Here is a 26,695-nt window from a genome sequence, read left to right on the forward strand (position 1 = left end):
ACCAAGCGATCTTGCCAGTGCAAACACAATCCCTTTCCCTACGTAACAGTTCGGGAAAGCATTGTGTACTAAACAGCTGGATGTGATTGACCATAGTTCTTGCTAGACGACTATTGCTATTTCACTGTCAATTTGCTGTGAAGTAACTATGGGAGGTCAATGGCTGATATCAGTTTCAAGAACAAGACAAGCCCGAAACGCGGAATTGAAAAATGTATCCATATATTTAATTAAAAAACCATAATAGCTGAAAAATACGCACCGTTGCCTCAAGTTAAGAAATTTGCCAGGGGCCAATATACGAAACTATCCCCTGCCGTCCGAGCAAACCTATATAGCACATATCCACCGTAAAAGAAACTGAAATTGCAAATAAAGGACTATTTGAAGACATTTCAGTTACTTTTGTAATGTTGAAACATAAGCTATAAAGTTATTCGGAATACTAAGACATCAGCAGTACCATGGCCCTGAATCGTTTTAATTTATTTTCATTACTTAGAGGCACACTTCCTACTCCAGACACAAATGTCAGTTGATAAACGTCAGTAAACGTCAAGAAATCATACTTACCTGGACCAGGGAGTACCGTGATCAGCTAGGCGGTTTCCCCAGGATGAGGCCTTTCCATTGCACTTCGGTTGGGCTGAAACCTGCGATCACCCCAAATGTGGGTGACTCGGGGTCGTTATTTATTAGTGTGGGGGTCTGCGTTCGCGCTAACCCCTGATAATTCAATTAAAAATAACCAATAATCTCAAGCTTATGACAAAATTAGTCTGGATGTCTCTGATTAGCACGTGCCAATCGATAATGTTATTATTTCTTACACTGCTCTTTCAAGGGGTGGGTACCCCGGGTGGTCTAAATAGCCCACCATTACGGATCGCGGCCATCTCACCTGTCTGCGTGTGTTTGAGTTTCGGATTTGGCCCATGTGGTTATCAGAGAAAGCTTGCCAGTATGTTATCATGGGTCGGGAGTTCTTTCCGTTCATTTTTCTTCTCCCGGGTTCTTCCTCCACCATTTATATTGCCTGCCATGCATAGCCTATCTTGTGCTGAAAAATGGCATTAAACCCTACAACAAACAACTTTCAAAGAGCCATCTCACAACGAACGTGTGAAATATCTTTGAGTAACAGCGATCCAGCATATTTGTGAGAGAAAGAAAGAAAGAAAGAGAAATAAATGGAAACATGCTTACTGGATTCGACGAAAATCAAGTTTTATTTTCACAGAACTTCTCTGCAGTAGAGAGAGAGAGAGAGAGAGAGAGAGAGAGAGAAACAATATCTTCAAATAACAGGAACAACTTCGTTAATACAGCAAGCTTGTTGTCCTTATCAAAAGCAGTGACAGCTTCATCATAAGTCTCATTGTAGAGATCATCTGCATCACCAGTTACTTCTGTATCAGCAGCACTTTCAACAATCCAAAGCTTCTAGACTCGGAGTACGGCGAAGCGTAGCTGGCCAATCAGTGGCACAAAGATTTCAAATTTAATAAAACAGAGGAAACAAATAGTAGTATTCCTTTGACCTGACAAGTCGATTTGCAGTGGTTCATAGCAAAAGAGGTTGATGCACTGCAACCTCAAATTTATACCTGCATTTTTCATTTATGACACCAAGCGATCTTGCCAGTGCAAACACAATCCCTTTCCCTACGTAACAGTTCGGGAAAGCATTGTGTACTAAACAGCTGGATGTGATTGACCATAGTTCTTGCTAGACGACTATTGCTGTTTCACTGTCAACTTGCTGTGAAGTAACTATGGGAGGTCAATGGCTGATATCAGTTTCAAGAACAAGACAAGCCCGAAACGCGGAATTGAAAAATGTATCCATATATTTAATTAAAAAACCATAATAGCTGAAAAATACGCACCGTTGCCTCAAGTTAAGAAATTTGCCAGGGGCCAATATACGAAACTATCCCCTGCCGTCCGAGCAAACCTATATAGCATATATCCACCGTAAAAGAAACTGAAATTGCAAATAAAGGACTATTTGAAGACATTTCAGTTACTTTTGTAATGTTGAAACATAAGCTATAAAGTTATTCGGAATACTAAGACATCAGCAGTACCATGGCCCTGAATCGTTTTAATTTATTTTCATTACTTAGAGGCACACTTCCTACTCCAGACACAAATGTCAGTTGATAAACGTCAGTAAACGTCAAGAAATCATACTTACCTGGACCAGGGAGTACCGTGATCAGCTAGGCGGTTTCCCCAGGATATCCGGCCAAGACAAAGTAGATCAAAGAATTCTTTTGAAGTGAAAGTTCAAAGTTTACCGCTTTGGAATATGTATCGCCGTGTTGAAATCAACATCTCAAGGTATGTGAATTCAGATGTGTATCTTCGTACACTACGAGTGGAAGGACGAATTTCTCGGGAGGAAGCGCTTCGCAAACTTGAAGCTGCAGGTGTTACTATTTCTGACATCGAAGGTTTATATAGAGAAGGGGAAAATGCCCCATGGAATGCTGTGCTCAAGTCCCAAGAGAAGGAAAAAGGCGTGACCGGTGACGGCATTAAATATATTGCTAACCTAATAATTGACCTCAGAATACACTGGCTGCCCCTGTTTGTCAATGATATTGTTATCAAGGAAGTTCTAAAGGATTATGGGGAGATCCTTGACATAACCAGAGACAAGACAATTATAAACAAGGACACAATGATTGAAAACGGTACAAGGATAGTGAAACTCCGGACCACAGAATTCGATTGCAGGAATATTCCCCACATCGTGTCGCTTGGCATGTGTGGTATGCTTATAACAATGAAGGGCCGCCCCTCACTTTGCCTGAGATGTCGTCAGTCGGGGCACCTCCGAAAAGACTGCCCAGAGAAAGGTGCTAGCTATGCTTCAGCAGTGAATAATAAAGGACACGTTGCCCAACAACCACCTGCACCAAGCACATCAACCCAAGCAACGACACACGAACCTTTAACACCAGCAGCCCCTGCGTCGACAAACAGCAAACCAATTGATCACCCCACCACCCCCACCCCCTTGGACGCCTCCCACGGGGCGGAAGAGGAAGTAGCGACCCAAACACAAGAGAAAGCAACAGTACCGGATGACAATGATGAAGATGACTCGAATCAACCCAGACCACAAGAAAAAAGAGAATTGTTTGACCTAGATTCGTGCACGTGGCAGGTAGTCACGTCTAAAAGATCAAAAAAGTCTCGTCTTGAGGAGGATTCAAGTATGGATGTGCAAAATTCTTAATTTGGATTACACTACAGTAACTGTGTAATAAAGAAATCGGAACGCTCACGGACAATGAATATAATCAAATGGACCGGGCATATACAAGGACAGTAAAATGGACAATGAATAAGCATAACGGACTAAATATTTCAGGACTTTCCCTGGTTATACGTTCTATTACAGGTTTGTTCTTTTACTTAATCCTAATTTTTCATTCTCTTCAAATGTACAATATCCTTCATATCATCCTTATCTATTTCATAGCACATACAACATTTGTAGATTTTTATCTATTTTCTTCAACCATATTTTATCCCTTAATTACATATCCTCCCTTATTATGTTATCGTTCAGCAAGTCATTTCTGGTTTCCAATAGTATTACCTTATACAACGGACTCTACCCGTCTCGAGTTCAGATTGATTCACTTGATACACCTAGAGTCCCACATACATTAACGATTTTGAACCTATTCTGGACATGCCATACCAATAACAAGCAACCCATGAGTAAAATTAATATCCTTACATTAAATGTCAATGGTCTTCGAACCAACACGGATCAAAAACTATACGAGATTAGAAACTTGGTATCTTCGCATCACATCGACCTTGTATTCCTACAAGAAACCCACGTGGAGAAAAGAACCCTTACTTCAAAAATTCAAGATAAATTGCAATGTTATTATGCCATATGGAGTTTTGGCTCGAATCTTTCATCTGGAGCTGCTATCATTAATTTTAATCCTAACATACGTTTTTTAAAATATGAAACGGATTTTGACGGTAGAATAATATGTGCTGACTTTCAATTTAATGATATACCATATCGTGCCATAAATATATATGCCCCCATCCCTGATTCGGAGAAAAGTGAATTTTTTACTTCATTGTTCACATATTTAACGGGACAACATAATCTCATTCTTGCTGGAGATTTCAATTGTGTCACTAACTCCAACCTTGACCGAGTAGGTAATCTAACCAATTACAGCGAAAAGTCCGTCCAAACATTGAAATCGCTTATATCCAACTTTAAACTAATTGACACATTTCGCAAACTGAACCCCTCGGCAAAATTGTACACATGGTATCGAAACACACTAGACCCCTCATTACCACTGTTAGCAAGCAGACTTGATCGACTGTATGTTTCTAAAAACATAGCAAATTTCATCATTAATTCGACAATCGTTAACTTCGCTCAGTCCGACCACGATGCAGTAACTTTAAGTATAGCATGTAACTCATCAATATCATATGGTACCGGTTACTGGAAATGCAATAACTCGCACTTAAACCATAACACATTAAAAACTCTCATTACGGACCTAATTAAGAGAGAACTAAGATATCATAACATCACCCTAGAATATTGGGATGAGCTAAAACTCAAACTTAAAGAAGAAATCATTCGATATTCCAAACAACTTTCGAAAGTTAAAAACTCTGCAATTAAATCATTGAAGAAAGACTACCAATATCTAAGACAGAAATATGATTTAACCAATAATGAAGAACTTCTCTTTCAAATACAAGAACTCCGAATGTCTATCAAGGAATTACAAAATGAAAAATATATAGGATCAGTCATTAGGAGCAAAGCGAAAATTTTAGATAATAACGAAAGACCGAGCCAATTCTTTTTTCAATTAGAAAATAAAAAGGGTTCCCAGAAAACTATCACTGAAATTGAGTATAATAATGTGACTCATAACTCAAGTGTTGATATCTTAAACTGTTTTAAAAAGTTGTATTCAAATCTTTTTACCACAGAATTGATTGATGAAGAATTGTTTAAAGAATTTCTAACTGGGTTACCTCAGTTAAAGGCTGAAGATAACCAATTCCTTACCGGACCAATTACTAAAGTAGAAATTTGGAAATCTTTAAATATGATGGAGCCAAATAAATCACCTGGACCCGATGGTCTCACAAAAGAGTTTTATGTCACGTTTTTTGAATGTTTAGGCGACACATTAGTCCGTTTATATAATTTGATCTTTGAATCAAACACTTTGTCTGATTCACAAAGACTATCTTATATTACGTTATTATGTAAGGATCCTGAAAATTCAAATAATATGAAAAATTGGAGACCTATCTCCCTATTAAATTTAGACTATAAAATTCTATCCAAAGTTATTGCTAATCGACTTGGAAATGTCATGTCCAAAATAATACACATGGATCAAACATGTGGAGTTAAAGGTCGATCTATTTTTAATAATGGTCACCTTATACGAAACATCTGTGACTACATCGAACAAAAAGAATTATCATGTGCATTTATTTCCTTAGATCAAGAAAAGGCATTTGATAGGGTAAATTATCAATTTATGTTAAAAACATTAGAATCTTTCGGGTTTGATCCTGACTTTATTAAATGGATTTCAATTTTCTACACTGATATTAGTTCATCAGTTATAGTCAATAATTTTATTTCGGACCCCTTTTTAATCTCAAGAGGAGTCCGTCAAGGTTGCAGTCTTTCCCCCCTTTTATATGTAATAGTGTACGAGCCTTTTGCAATCAAAATTCGAAACGACCCAGAAATTATAGGTGTTAAGGTGCCAGGTGCAACAGAAGCCTGTAAGATCTCCCTTTTCGCGGACGATAGTACAGGCTTCTGTTGCACGGACAAATCGATCGAACGGTATTTATTTTGGTCTCGCATGTACGATCGCGCTTCCGGTGCTAAGGTAAATTATAGCAAATCAAACGGTATGTTCATGGGTAAATGGCGGAACCGCAGTGATCACCCCTTTGGCATTTCCTGGATCGACAAACAAAAAATTGTAGGGTTTCATTTTGGCAACGATTTAAGTCATGATGATCACTGGAACAAAAATGTTACTAAACTTACGAATACACTATTACTATGGAAACGTAGAAATTTACCTCTCATTTCTAAATCCCATGTTATTAATCTTTTAGCTTATAGCAAAATTTGGTATACTGCAACCGTGACTGATCTACCTAAACATTATGAAATTTTAATAAATAGGAATATCTTCACATTTTTGTGGAATTCTAAATTCGAACCTCTCGCTAGAGCTGTATGCATCAATCCCCTTTACGACGGAGGTTTAAACATCACCCATTTGAGATGTAAAATCCAAGCAATACGTATACAGCATATACAAAAATTACTCGACGATGAATATTCAGCCAAATGGAAAGATTTTGCAAGGTATTGGATCGGTTTACAACTAAGGTCTTTCAACCCTAATTTGGCGCTTAATAAATTTACTCATACGCTATATGTTCCTAAATTCTATCAAAAGTGCATGACCATTTTCAAAACATTTCATGAAAATAATCCTAGTCTCAAATTTGGTCTAGTCCCCACAAAATATTTCTACCAACGACAATTACAAAGCTATGTTCTTGAACCTAAAATAACCAAATTATACGATTTAAATTTCGGCAACATTTGGAAAAATTTGCATAATAAATTTTTAGACCCCATCACTAGAGATGTGTGTTTTAAAACAATACATGATATTTTGCCCGTTAACTACAACATGTTCTTAAAGAAGATTTCCAAATCTAAGTTATGCGCTTTTTGCGGTGACATTGAAACGACTGATCATTTATTTTTCGAATGCAAATTAATACTCCCCTTACAACAGCTCATTATCAAATGGTTAAAAAAACTTTCCAGAAACTCCTTCAATACCTTTTATACTTTCCTTAAATTCGGTCCTATCCCGAATGGGGCCTCGTTCCCGGAACCTGAATTCGAGGACTTGTGCCTTTTATTATGCGCTGAATATAAATATGCTATATGGATTAAACGTATACGAGCATATTATTATAAAGAAGTGGTAACCAGTAAAACCTTGTTATCCTTCTTTCTCTCCCGATTAAAATGCAGAATCAGAACTGACTTTTCCAGGCTTAACTTGGTTCATTTTATAGATAAATGGTGTTTAGCTGGATTATTCTGTTCTCTCTTCAATTTTGAATTAGTAATAGACATAAGTCTAGAATAATACTACATTCCTTCCCTTTTGGATAAATCCAATTATATATAATTTTACGATTTCTCCTTAGATCTCACTACACAGTCACCATGTTTTAATCCACGTCTGCCGGCCTACACGTTAATTTAAGAATATCTCAAGCAGCACGTGCTAACATTCTCTGTTTTATTGCACGAACTTTTACAGCACTTCACTGGTCTATCAAATTTACATGAGGTATAGTACTTGCATCACCTTAAATACACTTTGCATTTTTAAGAATACAGTTTCTCTAATATTAGAATTTTATAATTTGCAATATTTAAACTTCTGTATGAGATTAGTATACGTTTCGCAAACTAGATGTTACAAATTTACAATAGAAATTGCATACAATCATATTATGTATAACTTTGTCGCTTGTGAGCTATGCGCTTTACAATATATGTACATTTGTGTGTATACAAGAGCATGGATGGACAGTGAGTGTGCACATCTACGTGTATTTATGAGTTTGTGTGCTAAGGCGTGTATGGGGTGAAGATGGGAGTGTCGTTTTCGCTTGTACATTTCAACATGTAAATATTGAATAAAGATTTTATGAAAAATAAAAAAAAGGTTTCCCCAGGATGAGGCCTTTCCATTGCACTTCGGTTGGGCTGAAACCTGCGATCACCCCAAATGTGGGTGACTCGGGGTCGTTATTTATTAGTGTGGGGGTCTGCGTTCGCGCTAACCCCTGATAATTCAATTAAAAATAACCAATAATCTCAAGCTTATGACAAAATTAGTCTGGATGTCTCTGATTAGCACGTGCCAATCGATAATGTTATTATTTATTACACTGCTCTTTCAAGGGGTGGGTACCCCGGGTGGTCTAAATAGCCCACCATTACGGATCGCGGCCATCTCACCTGTCTGCGTGTGTTTGAGTTTCGGATTTGGCCCATGTGGTTATCAGAGAAAGCTTGCCAGTATGTTATCATGGGTCGGGAGTTCTTTCCGTTCAGTTTTCTTCTCCCGGGTTCTTCCTCCACCATTTATATTGCCTGCCATGCATAGCCTATCTTGTGCTGAAAAATGGCATTAAACCCTACAACAAACAACTTTCAAAGAGCCATCTCACAACGAACGTGTGAAATATCTTTGAGTAACAGCGATCCAGCATATTTGTGAGAGAAAGAAAGAAAGAAAGAGAAATAAATGGAAACATGCTTACTGGATTCGACGAAAATCAAGTTTTATTTTCACAGAACTTCTCTGCAGTAGAGAGAGAGAGAGAGAGAGAGAGAGAGAAACAATATCTTCAAATAACAGGAACAACTTCGTTAATACAGCAAGCTTGTTGTCCTTATCAAAAGCAGTGACAGCTTCATCATAAGTCTCATTGTAGAGATCATCTGCATCACCAGTTACTTCTGTATCAGCAGCACTTTCAACAATCCAAAGCTTCTAGACTCATAGTACGGCGAAGCGTAGCTGGCCAATCAGTGGCACAAAGATTTCAAATTTAATAAAACAGAGGAAACAAATAGTAGTATTCCTTTGACCTGACAAGTCGATTTGCAGTGGTTCATAGCAAAAGAGGTTGATGCACTGCAACCTCAAATTTATACCTGCATTTTTCATTTATGACACCAAGCGATCTTGCCAGTGCAAACACAATCCCTTTCCCTACGTAACAGTTCGGGAAAGCATTGTATACTAAACAGCTGGATGTGATTGACCATAGTTCTTGCTAGACGACTATTGCTATTTCACTGTCGACTATCTGTGAAGTAACTATGGGAGGTCAATGGCTGATATCAGTTTCAAGAACAAGACAAGCCCGAAACGCGGAATTGAAAAATGTATCCATATATTTAATTAAAAAACCATAATAGCTGAAAAATACGCACCGTTGCCTCAAGTTAAGAAATTTGCCAGGGGCCAATATACGAAACTATCCCCTGCCGTCCGAGCAAACCTATATAGCATATATCCACCGTAAAAGAAACTGAAATTGCAAATAAAGGACTATTTGAAGACATTTCAGTTACTTTTGTAATGTTGAAACATAAGCTATAAAGTTATTCGGAATACTAAGACATCAGCAGTACCATGGCCCTGAATCGTTTTAATTTATTTTCATTACTTAGAGGCACACTTCCTACTCCAGACACAAATGTCAGTTGATAAACGTCAGTAAACGTCAAGAAATCATACTTACCTGGACCAGGGAGTACCGTGATCAGCTAGGCGGTTTCCCCAGGATGAGGCCTTTCCATTGCACTTCGGTTGGGCTGAAACCTGCGATCACCCCAAATGTGGGTGACTCGGGGTCGTTATTTATTAGTGTGGGGGTCTGCGTTCGCGCTAACCCCTGATAATTCAATTAAAAATAACCAATAATCTCAAGCTTAGGACAAAATTAGTCTGGATGTCTCTGATTAGCACGTGCCAATCGATAATGTTATTATTTCTTACACTGCTCTTTCAAGGGGTGGGTACCCCGGGTGGTCTAAATAGCCCACCATTACGGATCGCGGCCATCTCACCTGTCTGCGTGTGTTTGAGTTTCGGATTTGGCCCATGTGGTTATCAGAGAAAGCTTGCCAGTATGTTATCATGGGTCGGGAGTTCTTTCCGTTCATTTTTCTTCTCCCGGGTTCTTCCTCCACCATTTATATTGCCTGCCATGCATAGCCTATCTTGTGCTGAAAAATGGCATTAAACCCTACAACAAACAACTTTCAAAGAGCCATCTCACAACGAACGTGTGAAATATCTTTGAGTAACAGCGATCCAGCATATTTGTGAGAGAAAGAAAGAAAGAAAGAGAAATAAATGGAAACATGCTTACTGGATTCGACGAAAATCAAGTTTTATTTTCACAGAACTTCTCTGCAGTAGAGAGAGAGAGAGAGAGAGAGAGAGAGAGAGAGAGAAACAATATCTTCAAATAACAGGAACAACTTCGTTAATACAGCAAGCTTGTTGTTCTTATCAAAAGCAGTGACAGCTTCATCATAAGTCTCATTGTAGAGATCATCTGCATCACCAGTTACTTCTGTATCAGCAGCACTTTCAACAATCCAAAGCTTCTAGACTCGGAGTACGGCGAAGCGTAGCTGGCCAATCAGTGGCACAAAGATTTCAAATTTAATAAAACAGAGGAAACAAATAGTAGTATTCCTTTGACCTGACAAGTCGATTTGCAGTGGTTCATAGCAAAAGAGGTTGATGCACTGCAACCTCAAATTTATACCTGCATTTTTCATTTATGACACCAAGCGATCTTGCCAGTGCAAACACAATCCCTTTCCCTACGTAACAGTTCGGGAAAGCATTGTGTACTAAACAGCTGGATGTGATTGACCATAGTTCTTGCTAGACGACTATTGCTATTTCACTGTCAACTTGCTGTGAAGTAACTATGGGAGGTCAATGGCTGATATCAGTTTCAAGAACAAGACAAGCCCGAAACGCGGAATTGAAAAATGTATCCATATATTTAATTAAAAAACCATAATAGCTGAAAAATACGCACCGTTGCCTCAAGTTAAGAAATTTGCCAGGGGCCAATATACGAAACTATCCCCTGCCGTCCGAGCAAACCTATATAGCATATATCCACCGTAAAAGAAACTGAAATTGCAAATAAAGGACTATTTGAAGACATTTCAGTTACTTTTGTAATGTTGAAACATAAGCTATAAAGTTATTCGGAATACTAAGACATCAGCAGTACCATGGCCCTGAATCGTTTTAATTTATTTTCATTACTTAGAGGCACACTTCCTACTCCAGACACAAATGTCAGTTGATAAACGTCAGTAAACGTCAAGAAATCATACTTACCTGGACCAGGGAGTACCGTGATCAGCTAGGCGGTTTCCCCAGGATATCCGGCCAAGACAAAGTAGATCAAAGAATTCTTTTGAAGTGAAAGTTCAAAGTTTACCGCTTTGGAATATGTATCGCCGTGTTGAAATCAACATCTCAAGGTATGTGAATTCAGATGTGTATCTTCGTACACTACGAGTGGAAGGACGAATTTCTCGGGAGGAAGCGCTTCGCAAACTTGAAGCTGCAGGTGTTACTATTTCTGACATCGAAGGTTTATATAGAGAAGTGGAAAATGCCCCATGGAATGCTGTGCTCAAGTCCCAAGAGAAGGCAAAAGGCGTGACCGGTGACGGCATTAAATATATTGCTAACCTAATAATTGACCTCAGAATACACTGGCTGCCCCTGTTTGTCAATGATATTGTTATCAAGGAAGTTCTAAAGGATTATGGGGAGATCCTTGACATAACCAGAGACAAGACAATTATAAACAAGGACACAATGATTGAAAACGGTACAAGGATAGTGAAACTCCGGACCACAGAATTCGATTGCAGGAATATTCCCCACATCGTGTCGCTTGGCATGTGTGGTATGCTTATAACAATGAAGGGCCGCCCCCCACTTTGCCTGAGATGTCGTCAGTCGGGGCACCTCCGAAAAGACTGCCCAGAGAAAGGTGCTAGCTATGCTTCAGCAGTGAATAATAAAGGACACGTTGCCCAACAACCACCTGCACCAAGCACATCAACCCAAGCAACGACACACGAACCTTTAACACCAGCAGCCCCTGCGTCGACAAACAGCAAACCAATTGATCACCCCACCACCCCCACCCCCTTGGACGCCTCCCACGGGGCGGAAGAGGAAGTAGCGACCCAAACACAAGAGAAAGCAACAGTACCGGATGACAATGATGAAGATGACTCGAATCAACCCAGACCACAAGAAAAAAGAGAATTGTTTGACCTAGATTCGTGCACGTGGCAGGTAGTCACGTCTAAAAGATCAAAAAAGTCTCGTCTTGAGGAGGATTCAAGTATGGATGTGCAAAATTCTTAATTTGGATTACACTACAGTAACTGTGTAATAAAGAAATCGGAACGCTCACGGACAATGAATATAATCAAATGGACCGGGCATATACAAGGACAGTAAAATGGACAATGAATAAGCATAACGGACTAAATATTTCAGGACTTTCCCTGGTTATACGTTCTATTACAGGTTTGTTCTTTTACTTAATCCTAATTTTTCATTCTCTTCAAATGTACAATATCCTTCATATCATCCTTATCTATTTCATAGCACATACAACATTTGTAGATTTTTATCTATTTTCTTCAACCATATTTTATCCCTTAATTACATATCCTCCCTTATTATGTTATCGTTCAGCAAGTCATTTCTGGTTTCCAATAGTATTACCTTATACAACGGACTCTACCCGTCTCGAGTTCAGATTGATTCACTTGATACACCTAGAGTCCCACATACATTAACGATTTTGAACCTATTCTGGACATGCCATACCAATAACAAGCAACCCATGAGTAAAATTAATATCCTTACATTAAATGTCAATGGCCTTCGAACCAACACGGATCAAAAACTATACGAGATTAGAAACTTGGTATCTTCGCATCACATCGACCTTGTATTCCTACAAGAAACCCACGTGGAGAAAAGAACCCTTACTTCAAAAATTCAAGATAAATTGCAATGTTATTATGCCATATGGAGTTTTGGCTCGAATCTTTCATCTGGAGCTGCTATCATTAATTTTAATCCTAACATACGTTTTTTAAAATATGAAACGGATTTTGACGGTAGAATAATATGTGCTGACTTTCAATTTAATGATATACCATATCGTGCCATAAATATATATGCCCCCATCCCTGATTCGGAGAAAAGTGAATTTTTTACTTCATTGTTCACATATTTAACGGGACAACATAATCTCATTCTTGCTGGAGATTTCAATTGTGTCACTAACTCCAACCTTGACCGAGTAGGTAATCTAACCAATTACAGCGAAAAGTCCGTCCAAACATTGAAATCGCTTATATCCAACTTTAAACTAATTGACACATTTCGCAAACTGAACCCCTCGGCAAAATTGTACACATGGTATCGAAACACACTAGACCCCTCATTACCACTGTTAGCAAGCAGACTTGATCGACTGTATGTTTCTAAAAACATAGCAAATTTCATCATTAATTCGACAATCGTTAACTTCGCTCAGTCCGACCACGATGCAGTAACTTTAAGTATAGCATGTAACTCATCAATATCATATGGTACCGGTTACTGGAAATGCAATAACTCGCACTTAAACCATAACACATTAAAAACTCTCATTACGGACCTAATTAAGAGAGAACTAAGATATCATAGCATCACCCTAGAATATTGGGATGAGCTAAAACTCAAACTTAAAGAAGAAATCATTCGATATTCCAAACAACTTTCGAAAGTTAAAAACTCTGCAATTAAATCATTGAAGAAAGACTACCAATATCTAAGACAGAAATATGATTTAACCAATAATGAAGAACTTCTCTTTCAAATACAAGAACTCCGAATGTCTATCAAGGAATTACAAAATGAAAAATATATAGGATCAGTCATTAGGAGCAAAGCGAAAATTTTAGATAATAACGAAAGACCGAGCCAATTCTTTTTTCAATTAGAAAATAAAAAGGGTTCCCAGAAAACTATCACTGAAATTGAGTATAATAATGTGACTCATAACTCAAGTGTTGATATCTTAAACTGTTTTAAAAAGTTGTATTCAAATCTTTTTACCACAGAATTGATTGATGAAGAATTGTTTAAAGAATTTCTAACTGGGTTACCTCAGTTAAAGGCTGAAGATAACCAATTCCTTACCGGACCAATTACTAAAGTAGAAATTTGGAAATCTTTAAATATGATGGAGCCAAATAAATCACCTGGACCCGATGGTCTCACAAAAGAGTTTTATGTCACGTTTTTTGAATGTTTAGGCGACACATTAGTCCGTTTATATAATTTGATCTTTGAATCAAACACTTTGTCTGATTCACAAAGACTATCTTATATTACGTTATTATGTAAGGATCCTGAAAATTCAAATAATATGAAAAATTGGAGACCTATCTCCCTATTAAATTTAGACTATAAAATTCTATCCAAAGTTATTGCTAATCGACTTGGAAATGTCATGTCCAAAATAATACACATGGATCAAACATGTGGAGTTAAAGGTCGATCTATTTTTAATAATGGTCACCTTATACGAAACATCTGTGACTACATCGAACAAAAAGAATTATCATGTGCATTTATTTCCTTAGATCAAGAAAAGGCATTTGATAGGGTAAATTATCAATTTATGTTAAAAACATTAGAATCTTTCGGGTTTGATCCTGACTTTATTAAATGGATTTCAATTTTCTACACTGATATTAGTTCATCAGTTATAGTCAATAATTTTATTTCGGACCCCTTTTTAATCTCAAGAGGAGTCCGTCAAGGTTGCAGTCTTTCCCCCCTTTTATATGTAATAGTGTACGAGCCTTTTGCAATCAAAATTCGAAACGACCCAGAAATTATAGGTGTTAAGGTGCCAGGTGCAACAGAAGCCTGTAAGATCTCCCTTTTCGCGGACGATAGTACAGGCTTCTGTTGCACGGACAAATCGATCGAACGGTATTTATTTTGGTCTCGCATGTACGATCGCGCTTCCGGTGCTAAGGTAAATTATAGCAAATCAAACGGTATGTTCATGGGTAAATGGCGGAACCGCAGTGATCACCCCTTTGGCATTTCCTGGATCGACAAACAAAAAATTGTAGGGTTTCATTTTGGCAACGATTTAAGTCATGATGATCACTGGAACAAAAATGTTACTAAACTTACGAATACACTATTACTATGGAAACGTAGAAATTTACCTCTCATTTCTAAATCCCATGTTATTAATCTTTTAGCTTATAGCAAAATTTGGTATACTGCAACCGTGACTGATCTACCTAAACATTATGAAATTTTAATAAATAGGAATATCTTCACATTTTTGTGGAATTCTAAATTCGAACCTCTCGCTAGAGCTGTATGCATCAATCCCCTTTACGACGGAGGTTTAAACATCACCCATTTGAGATGTAAAATCCAAGCAATACGTATACAGCATATACAAAAATTACTCGACGATGAATATTCAGCCAAATGGAAAGATTTTGCAAGGTATTGGATCGGTTTACAACTAAGGTCTTTCAACCCTAATTTGGCGCTTAATAAATTTACTCATACGCTATATGTTCCTAAATTCTATCAAAAGTGCATGACCATTTTCAAAACATTTCATGAAAATAATCCTAGTCTCAAATTAGGTCTAGTCCCCACAAAATATTTCTACCAACGACAATTACAAAGCTATGTTCTTGAACCTAAAATAACCAAATTATACGATTTAAATTTCGGCAACATTTGGAAAAATTTGCATAATAAATTTTTAGACCCCATCACTAGAGATGTGTGTTTTAAAACAATACATGATATTTTGCCCGTTAACTACAACATGTTCTTAAAGAAGATTTCCAAATCTAAGTTATGCGCTTTTTGCGGTGACATTGAAACGACTGATCATTTATTTTTCGAATGCAAATTAATACTCCCCTTACAACAGCTCATTATCAAATGGTTAAAAAAACTTTCCAGAAACTCCTTCAATACCTTTTATACTTTCCTTAAATTCGGTCCTATCCCGAATGGGGCCTCGTTCCCGGAACCTGAATTCGAGGACTTGTGCCTTTTATTATGCGCTGAATATAAATATGCTATATGGATTAAACGTATACGAGCATATTATTATAAAGAAGTGGTAACCAGTAAAACCTTGTTATCCTTCTTTCTCTCCCGATTAAAATGCAGAATCAGAACTGACTTTTCCAGGCTTAACTTGGTTCATTTTATAGATAAATGGTGTTTAGCTGGATTATTCTGTTCTCTCTTCAATTTTGAATTAGTAATAGACATAAGTCTAGAATAATACTACATTCCTTCCCTTTTGGATAAATCCAATTATATATAATTTTACGATTTCTCCTTAGATCTCACTACACAGTCACCATGTTTTAATCCACGTCTGCCGGCCTACACGTTAATTTAAGAATATCTCAAGCAGCACGTGCTAACATTCTCTGTTTTATTGCACGAACTTTTACAGCACTTCACTGGTCTATCAAATTTACATGAGGTATAGTACTTGCATCACCTTAAATACACTTTGCATTTTTAAGAATACAGTTTCTCTAATATTAGAATTTTATAATTTGCAATATTTAAACTTCTGTATGAGATTAGTATACGTTTCGCAAACTAGATGTTACAAATTTACAATAGAAATTGCATACAATCATATTATGTATAACTTTGTCGCTTGTGAGCTATGCGCTTTACAATATATGTACATTTGTGTGTATACAAGAGCATGGATGGACAGTGAGTGTGCACATCTACGTGTATTTATGAGTTTGTGTGCTAAGGCGTGTATGGGGTGAAGATGGGAGTGTCGTTTTCGCTTGTACATTTCAACATGTAAATATTGAATAAAGATTTTATGAAAAATAAAAAAAAGGTTTCCCCAGGATGAGGCCTTTCCATTGCACTTCGGTTGGGCTGAAACCTGCGATCACCCCAAATGTGGGTGACTCGGGGTCGTTATTTATTAGTGTGGGGGTCTGCGTTCGCGCTAACCCCTGATAATTCAATTAAAAATAACCAATAATCTCAAGCTTAGGACAAAATTAGTCTGGATGTCTCTGATTAGCACGTGCCAATCGATAATGTTATTATTTCTTACACTGCTCTTTCAAGGGGTGGGTACCCCGGGTGGTCTAAATAGCCCACCATTACGGATCGCGGCCATCTCACCTGTCTGCGTGTGTTTGAGTTTCGGATTTGGCCCATGTGGTTATCAGAGAAAGCTTGCCAGTATGTTATCATGGGTCGGGAGTTCTTTCCGTTCAGTTTTCTTCTCCCGGGTTCTTCCTCCACCATTTATATTGCCTGCCATGCATAGCCTATCTTGTGCTGAAAAATGGCATTAAACCCTACAACAAACAACGTTCAAAGAGCCATCTCACAACGAACGTGTGAAATATCTTTGAGTAACAGCGATCCAGCATATTTGTGAGAGAAAGAAAGAAAGAAAGAGAAATAAATGGAAACATGCTTACTGGATTCGACGAAAATCAAGTTTTATTTTCACAGAACTTCTCTGCAGTAGAGAGAGAGAGAGAGAGAGAGAGAGAGAGAGAGAGAGAAACAATATCTTCAAATAACAGGAACAACTTCGTTAATACAGCAAGCTTGTTGTCCTTATCAAAAGCAGTGACAGCTTCATCATAAGTCTCATTGTAGAGATCATCTGCATCACCAGTTACTTCTGTATCAGCAGCACTTTCAACAATCCAAAGCTTCTAGACTCGGAGTACGGCGAAGCGTAGCTGGCCAATCAGTGGCACAAAGATTTCAAATTTAATAAAACAGAGGAAACAAATAGTAGTATTCCTTTGACCTGACAAGTCGATTTGCAGTGGTTCATAGCAAAAGAGGTTGATGCACTGCAACCTCAAATTTATACCTGCATTTTTCATTTATGACACCAAGCGATCTTGCCAGTGCAAACACAATCCCTTTCCCTACGTAACAGTTCGGGAAAGCATTGTGTACTAAACAGCTGGATGTGATTGACCATAGTTCTTGCTAGACGACTATTGCTATTTCACTGTCAACTTGCTGTGAAGTAACTATGGGAGGTCAATGGCTGATATCAGTTTCAAGAACAAGACAAGCCCGAAACGCGGAATTGAAAAATGTATCCATATATTTAATTAAAAAACCATAATAGCTGAAAAATACGCACCGTTGCCTCAAGTTAAGAAATTTGCCAGGGGCCAATATACGAAACTATCCCCTGCCGTCCGAGCAAACCTATATAGCATATATCCACCGTAAAAGAAACTGAAATTGCAAATAAAGGACTATTTGAAGACATTTCAGTTACTTTTGTAATGTTGAAACATAAGCTATAAAGTTATTCGGAATACTAAGACATCAGCAGTACCATGGCCCTGAATCGTTTTAATTTATTTTCATTACTTAGAGGCACACTTCCTACTCCAGACACAAATGTCAGTTGATAAACGTCAGTAAACGTCAAGAAATCATACTTACCTGGACTAGGGAGTACCGTGATCAGCTAGGCGGTTTCCCCAGGATGAGGCCTTTCCATTGCACTTCGGTTGGGCTGAAACCTGCGATCACCCCAAATGTGGGTGACTCGGGGTCGTTATTTATTAGTGTGGGGGTCTGCGTTCGCGCTAACCCCTGATAATTCAATTAAAAATAACCAATAATCTCAAGCTTATGACAAAATTAGTCTGGATGTCTCTGATTAGCACGTGCCAATCGATAATGTTATTATTTCTTACACTGCTCTTTCAAGGGGTGGGTACCCCGGGTGGTCTAAATAGCCCACCATTACGGATCGCGGCCATCTCACCTCTCTGCGTGTGTTTGAGTTTCGGATTTGGCCCATGTGGTTATCAGAGAAAGCTTGCCAGTATGTTATCATGGGTCGGGAGTTCTTTCCGTTCAGTTTTCTTCTCCCGGGTTCTTCCTCCACCATTTATATTGCCTGCCATGCATAGCCTATCTTGTGCTGAAAAATGGCATTAAACCCTACAACAAACAACTTTCAAAGAGCCATCTCACAACGAACGTGTGAAATATCTTTGAGTAACAGCGATCCAGCATATTTGTGAGAGAAAGAAAGAAAGAAAGAGAAATAAATGGAAACATGCTTACTGGATTCGACGAAAATCAAGTTTTATTTTCACAGAACTTCTCTGCAGTAGAGAGAGAGAGAGAAACAATATCTTCAAATAACAGGAACAACTTCGTTAATACAGCAAGCTTGTTGTCCTTATCAAAAGCAGTGACAGCTTCATCATAAGTCTCATTGTAGAGATCATCTGCATCACCAGTTACTTCTGTATCAGCAGCACTTTCAACAATCCAAAGCTTCTAGACTCGGAGTACGGCGAAGCGTAGCTGGCCAATCAGTGGCACAAAGATTTCAAATTTAATAAAACAGAGGAAACAAATAGTAGTATTCCTTTGACCTGACAAGTCGATTTGCAGTGGTTCATAGCAAAAGAGGTTGATGCACTGCAACCTCAAATTTATACCTGCATTTTTCATTTATGACACCAAGCGATCTTGCCAGTGCAAACACAATCCCTTTCCCTACGTAACAGTTCGGGAAAGCATTGTGTACTAAACAGCTGGATGTGATTGACCATAGTTCTTGCTAGACGACTATTGCTATTTCACTGTCGACTTTCTGTGAAGTAACTATGGGAGGTCAATGGCTGATATCAGTTTCAAGAACAAGACAAGCCCGAAACGCGGAATTGAAAAATGTATCCATATATTTAATTAAAAAACCATAATAGCTGAAAAATACGCACCGTTGCCTCAAGTTAAGAAATTTGCCAGGGGCCAATATACGAAACTATCCCCTGCCGTCCGAGCAAACCTATATAGCATATATCCACCGTAAAAGAAACTGAAATTGCAAATAAAGGACTATTTGAAGACATTTCAGTTACTTTTGTAATGTTGAAACATAAGCTATAAAGTTATTCGGAATACTAAGACATCAGCAGTACCATGGCCCTGAATCGTTTTAATTTATTTTCATTACTTAGAGGCACACTTCCTACTCCAGACACAAATGTCAGTTGATAAACGTCAGTAAACGTCAAGAAATCATACTTACCTGGACCAGGGAGTACCGTGATCAGCTAGGCGGTTTCCCCAGGATGAGGCCTTTCCATTGCACTTCGGTTGGGCTGAAACCTGCGATCACCCCAAATGTGGGTGACTCGGGGTCGTTATTTATTAGTGTGGGGGTCTGCGTTCGCGCTAACCCCTGATAATTCAATTAAAAATAACCAATAATCTCAAGCTTATGACAAAATTAGTCTGGATGTCTCTGATTAGCACGTGCCAATCGATAATGTTATTATTTCTTACACTGCTCTTTCAAGGGGTGGGTACCCCGGGTGGTCTAAATAGCCCACCATTACGGATCGCGGCCATCTCACCTGTCTGCGTGTGTTTGAGTTTCGGATTTGGCCCATGTGGTTATCAGAGAAAGCTTGCCAGTATGTTATCATGGGTCGGGAGTTCTTTCCGTTCAGTTTTCTTCTCCCGGGTTCTTCCTCCACCATTTATATTGCCTGCCATGCATAGCCTATCTTGTGCTGAAAAATGGCATTAAACCCTACAACAAACACCTTTCAAAGAGCCATCTCACAACGAACGTGTGAAATATCTTTGAGTAACAGCGATCCAGCATATTTGTGAGAGAAAGAAAGAAAGAAAGAGAAATAAATGGAAACATGCTTACTGGATTCGACGAAAATCAAGTTTTATTTTCACAGAACTTCTGTGCAGTAGAGAGAGAGAGAGAGAGAGAGAGAGAGAGAAACAATATCTTCAAATAACAGGAACAACTTCGTTAATACAGCAAGCTTGTTGTCCTTATCAAAAGCAGTGACAGCTTCATCATAAGTCTCATTGTAGAGATCATCTGCATCACCAGTTACTTCTGTATCAGCAGCACTTTCAACAATCCAAAGCTTCTAGACTCGGAGTACGGCGAAGCGTAGCTGGCCAATCAGTGGCACAAAGATTTCAAATTTAATAAAACAGAGGAAACAAATAGTAGTATTCCTTTGACCTGACAAGTCGATTTGCAGTGGTTCATAGCAAAAGAGGTTGATGCACTGCAACCTCAAATTTATACCTGCATTTTTCATTTATGACACCAAGCGATCTTGCCAGTGCAAACACAATCCCTTTCCCTACGTAACAGTTCGGGAAAGCATTGTGTACTAAACAGCTGGATGTGATTGACCATAGTTCTTGCTAGACGACTATTGCTATTTCACTGTCAACTTGCTGTGAAGTAACTATGGGAGGTCAATGGCTGATATCAGTTTCAAGAACAAGACAAGCCCGAAACGCGGAATTGAAAAATGTATCCATATATTTAATTAAAAAACCATAATAGCTGAAAAATACGCACCGTTGCCTCAAGTTAAGAAATTTGCCAGGGGCCAATATACGAAACTATCCCCTGCCGTCCGAGCAAACCTATATAGCATATATCCACCGTAAAAGAAACTGAAATTGCAAATAAAGGACTATTTGAAGACATTTCAGTTACTTTTGTAATGTTGAAACATAAGCTATAAAGTTATTCGGAATACTAAGACATCAGCAGTACCATGGCCCTGAATCGTTTTAATTTATTTTCATTACTTAGAGGCACACTTCCTACTCCAGACACAAATGTCAGTTGATAAACGTCAGTAAACGTCAAGAAATCATACTTACCTGGACCAGGGAGTACCGTGATCAGCTAGGCGGTTTCCCCAGGATGAGGCCTTTCCATTGCACTTCGGTTGGGCTGAAACCTGCGATCACCCCAAATGTGGGTGACTCGGGGTCGTTATTTATTAGTGTGGGGGTCTGCGTTCGCGCTAACCCCTGATAATTCAATTAAAAATAACCAATAATCTCAAGCTTATGACAAAATTAGTCTGGATGTCTCTGATTAGCACGTGCCAATCGATAATGTTATTATTTCTTACACTGCTCTTTCAAGGGGTGGGTACCCCGGGTGGTCTAAATAGCCCACCATTACGGATCGCGGCCATCTCACCTGTCTGCGTGTGTTTGAGTTTCGGATTTGGCCCATGTGGTTATCAGAGAAAGCTTGCCAGTATGTTATCATGGGTCGGGAGTTCTTTCCGTTCATTTTTCTTCTCCCGGGTTCTTCCTCCACCATTTATATTGCCTGCCATGCATAGCCTATCTTGTGCTGAAAAATGGCATTAAACCCTACAACAAACAACTTTCAAAGAGCCATCTCACAACGAACGTGTGAAATATCTTTGAGTAACAGCGATCCAGCATATTTGTGAGAGAAAGAAAGAAAGAAAGAGAAATAAATGGAAACATGCTTACTGGATTCGACGAAAATCAAGTTTTATTTTCACAGAACTTCTCTGCAGTAGAGAGAGAGAGAGAGAGAGAGAGAGAGAGAGAAACAATATCTTCAAATAACAGGAACAACTTCGTTAATACAGCAAGCTTGTTGTCCTTATCAAAAGCAGTGACAGCTTCATCATAAGTCTCATTGTAGAGATCATCTGCATCACCAGTTACTTCTGTATCAGCAGCACTTTCAACAATCCAAAGCTTCTAGACTCGGAGTACGGCGAAGCGTAGCTGGCCAATCAGTGGCACAAAGATTTCAAATTTAATAAAACAGAGGAAACAAATAGTAGTATTCCTTTGACCTGACAAGTCGATTTGCAGTGGTTCATAGCAAAAGAGGTTGATGCACTGCAACCTCAAATTTATACCTGCATTTTTCATTTATGACACCAAGCGATCTTGCCAGTGCAAACACAATCCCTTTCCCTACGTAACAGTTCGGGAAAGCATTGTGTACTAAACAGCTGGATGTGATTGACCATAGTTCTTGCTAGACGACTATTGCTATTTCACTGTCAACTTGCTGTGAAGTAACTATGGGAGGTCAATGGCTGATATCAGTTTCAAGAACAAGACAAGCCCGAAACGCGGAATTGAAAAATGTATCCATATATTTAATTAAAAAACCATAATAGCTGAAAAATACGCACCGTTGCCTCAAGTTAAGAAATTTGCCAGGGGCCAATATACGAAACTATCCCCTGCCGTCCGAGCAAACCTATATAGCATATATCCACCGTAAAAGAAACTGAAATTGCAAATAAAGGACTATTTGAAGACATTTCAGTTACTTTTGTAATGTTGAAACATAAGCTATAAAGTTATTCGGAATACTAAGACATCAGCAGTACCATGGCCCTGAATCGTTTTAATTTATTTTCATTACTTAGAGGCACACTTCCTACTCCAGACACAAATGTCAGTTGATAAACGTCAGTAAACGTCAAGAAATCATACTTACCTGGACCAGGGAGTACCGTGATCAGCTAGGCGGTTTCCCCAGGATGAGGCCTTTCCATTGCACTTCGGTTGGGCTGAAACCTGCGATCACCCCAAATGTGGGTGACTCGGGGTCGTTATTTATTAGTGTGGGGGTCTGCGTTCGCGCTAACCCCTGATAATTCAATTAAAAATAACCAATAATCTCAAGCTTAGGACAAAATTAGTCTGGATGTCTCTGATTAGCACGTGCCAATCGATAATGTTATTATTTCTTACACTGCTCTTTCAAGGGGTGGGTACCCCGGGTGGTCTAAATAGCCCACCATTACGGATCGCGGCCATCTCACCTGTCTGCGTGTGTTTGAGTTTCGGATTTGGCCCATGTGGTTATCAGAGAAAGCTTGCCAGTATGTTATCATGGGTCGGGAGTTCTTTCCGTTCATTTTTCTTCTCCCGGGTTCTTCCTCCACCATTTATATTGCCTGCCATGCATAGCCTATCTTGTGCTGAAAAATGGCATTAAACCCTACAACAAACAACTTTCAAAGAGCCATCTCACAACGAACGTGTGAAATATCTTTGAGTAACAGCGATCCAGCATATTTGTGAGAGAAAGAAAGAAAGAAAGAGAAATAAATGGAAACATGCTTACTGGATTCGACGAAAATCAAGTTTTATTTTCACAGAACTTCTCTGCAGTAGAGAGAGAGAGAGAGAGAGAGAGAGAGAGAGAAACAATATCTTCAAATAACAGGAACAACTTCGTTAATACAGCAAGCTTGTTGTCCTTATCAAAAGCAGTGACAGCTTCATCATAAGTCTCATTGTAGAGATCATCTGCATCACCAGTTACTTCTGTATCAGCAGCACTTTCAACAATCCAAAGCTTCTAGACTCGGAGTACGGCGAAGCGTAGCTGGCCAATCAGTGGAACAAAGATTTCATATTTAATAAAACAGAGGAAACAAATAGTAGTATTCCTTTGACCTGACAAGTCGATTTGCAGTGGTTCATAGCAAAAGAGGTTGATGCACTGCAACCTCAAATTTATACCTGCATTTTTCATTTATGACACCAAGCGATCTTGCCAGTGCAAACACAATCCCTTTCCTTACGTAACAGTTCGGGAAAGCATTGTGTACTAAACAGCTGGATGTGATTGACCATAGTTCTTGCTAGACGACTATTGCTATTTCACTGTCGATTTGCTGTGAAGTAACTATGGGAGGTCAATGGCTGATATCAGTTTCAAGAACAAGACAAGCCCGAAACGCGGAATTGAAAAATGTATCCATATATTTAATTAAAAAACCATAATAGCTGAAAAATACGCACCGTTGCCTCAAGTTAAGAAATTTGCCAGGGGCCAATATACGAAACTATCCCCTGCCGTCCGAGCAAACCTATATAGCATATATCCACCGTAAAAGAAACTGAAATTGCAAATAAAGGACTATTTGAAGACATTTCAGTTACTTTTGTAATGTTGAAACATAAGCTATAAAGTTATTCGGAATACTAAGACATCAGCAGTACCATGGCCCTGAATCGTTTTAATTTATTTTCATTACTTAGAGGCACACTTCCTACTCCAGACACAAATGTCAGTTGATAAACGTCAGTAAACGTCAAGAAATCATACTTACCTGGACCAGGGAGTACCGTGATCAGCTAGGCGGTTTCCCCAGGATATCCGGCCAAGACAAAGTAGATCAAAGAATTCTTTTGAAGTGAAAGTTCAAAGTTTACCGCTTTGGAATATGTATCGCCGTGTTGAAATCAACATCTCAAGGTATGTGAATTCGGATGTGTATCTTCGTACACTACGAGTGGAAGGACGAATTTCTCGGGAGGAAGCGCTTCGCAAACTTGAAGCTGCGGGTGTTACTATTTCTGACATCGAAGGTTTATATAGAGAAGGGGAAAATGCCCCATGGAATGCTGTGCTGAAGTCCCAAGAGAAGGCAAAAGGCGTGACCGGTGACGGCATTAAATATATTGCTAACCTAATAATTGACCTCAGAATACACTGGCTGCCCCTGTTTGTCAATGATATTGTTATCAAGGAAGTTCTAAAGGATTATGGGGAGATCCTTGACATAAGCAGAGACAAGACAATTATAAACAAGGACACAATGATTGAAAACGGTACAAGGATAGTGAAACTCCGGACCACAGAATTCGATTGCAGGAATATTCCCCACATCGTGTCGCTTGGCATGTGTGGTATGCTTATAACAATGAAGGGCCGCCCCCCACTTTGCCTGAGATGTCGTCAGTCGGGGCACCTCCGAAAAGACTGCCCAGAGAAAGGTGCTAGCTATGCTTCAGCAGTGAATAATAAAGGACACGTTGCCCAACAACCACCTGCACCAAGCACATCAACCCAAGCAACGACACACGAACCTTTAACACCAGCAGCCCCTGCGTCGACAAACAGCAAACCAATTGATCACCCCACCACCCCCACCCCCTTGGACGCCTCCCACGGGGCGGAAGAGGAAGTAGCGACCCAAACACAAGAGAAAGCAACAGTACCGGATGACAATGATGAAGATGACTCGAATCAACCCAGACCACAAGAAAAAAGAGAATTGTTTGACCTAGATTCGTGCACGTGGCAGGTAGTCACGTCTAAAAGATCAAAAAAGTCTCGTCTTGAGGAGGATTCAAGTATGGATGTGCAAAATTCTTAATTTGGATTACACTACAGTAACTGTGTAATAAAGAAATCGGAACGCTCACGGACAATGAATATAATCAAATGGACCGGGCATATACAAGGACAGTAAAATGGACAATGAATAAGCATAACGGACTAAATATTTCAGGACTTTCCCTGGTTATACGTTCTATTACAGGTTTGTTCTTTTACTTAATCATAATTTTTCATTCTCTTCAAATGTACAATATCCTTCATATCATCCTTATCTATTTCATAGCACATACAACATTTGTAGATTTTTATCTATTTTCTTCAACCATATTTTATCCCTTAATTACATTTCCTCCCTTATTATGTTATCGTTCAGCAAGTCATTTCTGGTTTCCAATAGTATTACCTTATACAACGGACTCTACCCGTCTCGAGTTCAGATTGATTCACTTGATACACCTAGAGTCCCACATACACTAACGATTTTGAACCTATTCTGGACTTGTCATACCAATAACAAGCAACCCATGAGTAAAATTAATATCCTTACATTAAATGTCAATGGCCTTCGAACCAACACGGATCAAAAACTATACGAGATTAGAAACTTGGTATCTTCGCATCACATCGACCTTGTATTCCTACAAGAAACCCACGTGGAGAAAAGAACCCTTACTTCAAAAATTCAAGATAAATTGCAATGTTATTATGCCATATGGAGTTTTGGCTCGAATCTTTCATCTGGAGTTGCTATCATTAATTTTAATCCTAACATACGTTTTTTAAAATATGAAACGGATTTTGACGGTAGAATAATATGTGCTGACTTTCAATTTAATGATATACCATATCGTGCCATAAATATATATGCCCCCATCCCTGATTCGGAGAAAAGTGAATTTTTTACTTCATTGTTCACATATTTAACGGGACAACATAA

At 38.8% G+C, this 26,695-nt stretch overlaps 8 non-coding genes across 8 annotated transcripts; all 8 read left to right on the forward strand.

The window, feature by feature from the left end:
- The first annotated feature begins 565 nt into the window (after positions 1–565).
- LOC149778083 (U1 spliceosomal RNA) lies at positions 566–729 on the forward strand. The gene has a single exon (XR_016415778.1). It is a non-coding gene; the product is annotated as a U1 spliceosomal RNA (small nuclear RNA).
- Positions 730–7,781: 7,052 nt separating this feature from the next.
- On the forward strand, positions 7,782–7,941 carry LOC149778084 (U1 spliceosomal RNA). Its single transcript, XR_016415997.1, has one exon. It is a non-coding gene; the product is annotated as a U1 spliceosomal RNA (small nuclear RNA).
- A 1,459-nt stretch (positions 7,942–9,400) lies between these two features.
- Positions 9,401–9,564, forward strand: LOC149778085 (U1 spliceosomal RNA). Its single transcript, XR_016415779.1, has one exon. It is a non-coding gene; the product is annotated as a U1 spliceosomal RNA (small nuclear RNA).
- Positions 9,565–16,620: 7,056 nt separating this feature from the next.
- On the forward strand, positions 16,621–16,780 carry LOC149778086 (U1 spliceosomal RNA). Its single transcript, XR_016415998.1, has one exon. It is a non-coding gene; the product is annotated as a U1 spliceosomal RNA (small nuclear RNA).
- A 1,469-nt stretch (positions 16,781–18,249) lies between these two features.
- LOC149778087 (U1 spliceosomal RNA) lies at positions 18,250–18,413 on the forward strand. The gene has a single exon (XR_016415908.1). It is a non-coding gene; the product is annotated as a U1 spliceosomal RNA (small nuclear RNA).
- Positions 18,414–19,858: 1,445 nt separating this feature from the next.
- LOC149778088 (U1 spliceosomal RNA) lies at positions 19,859–20,022 on the forward strand. Its single transcript, XR_016415780.1, has one exon. It is a non-coding gene; the product is annotated as a U1 spliceosomal RNA (small nuclear RNA).
- Positions 20,023–21,483: 1,461 nt separating this feature from the next.
- On the forward strand, positions 21,484–21,647 carry LOC149778089 (U1 spliceosomal RNA). Its single transcript, XR_016415781.1, has one exon. It is a non-coding gene; the product is annotated as a U1 spliceosomal RNA (small nuclear RNA).
- Positions 21,648–23,110: 1,463 nt separating this feature from the next.
- LOC149778090 (U1 spliceosomal RNA) lies at positions 23,111–23,274 on the forward strand. Its single transcript, XR_016415782.1, has one exon. It is a non-coding gene; the product is annotated as a U1 spliceosomal RNA (small nuclear RNA).
- Positions 23,275–26,695: the final 3,421 nt, after the last annotated feature.

This window comes from Sinohyriopsis cumingii, chromosome 17 (assembly GCF_028554795.1).
Source record: "Sinohyriopsis cumingii isolate HCF-2022 chromosome 17, ASM2855479v2, whole genome shotgun sequence".
Lineage (NCBI taxonomy): Eukaryota > Metazoa > Mollusca > Bivalvia > Unionida > Unionidae > Sinohyriopsis > Sinohyriopsis cumingii.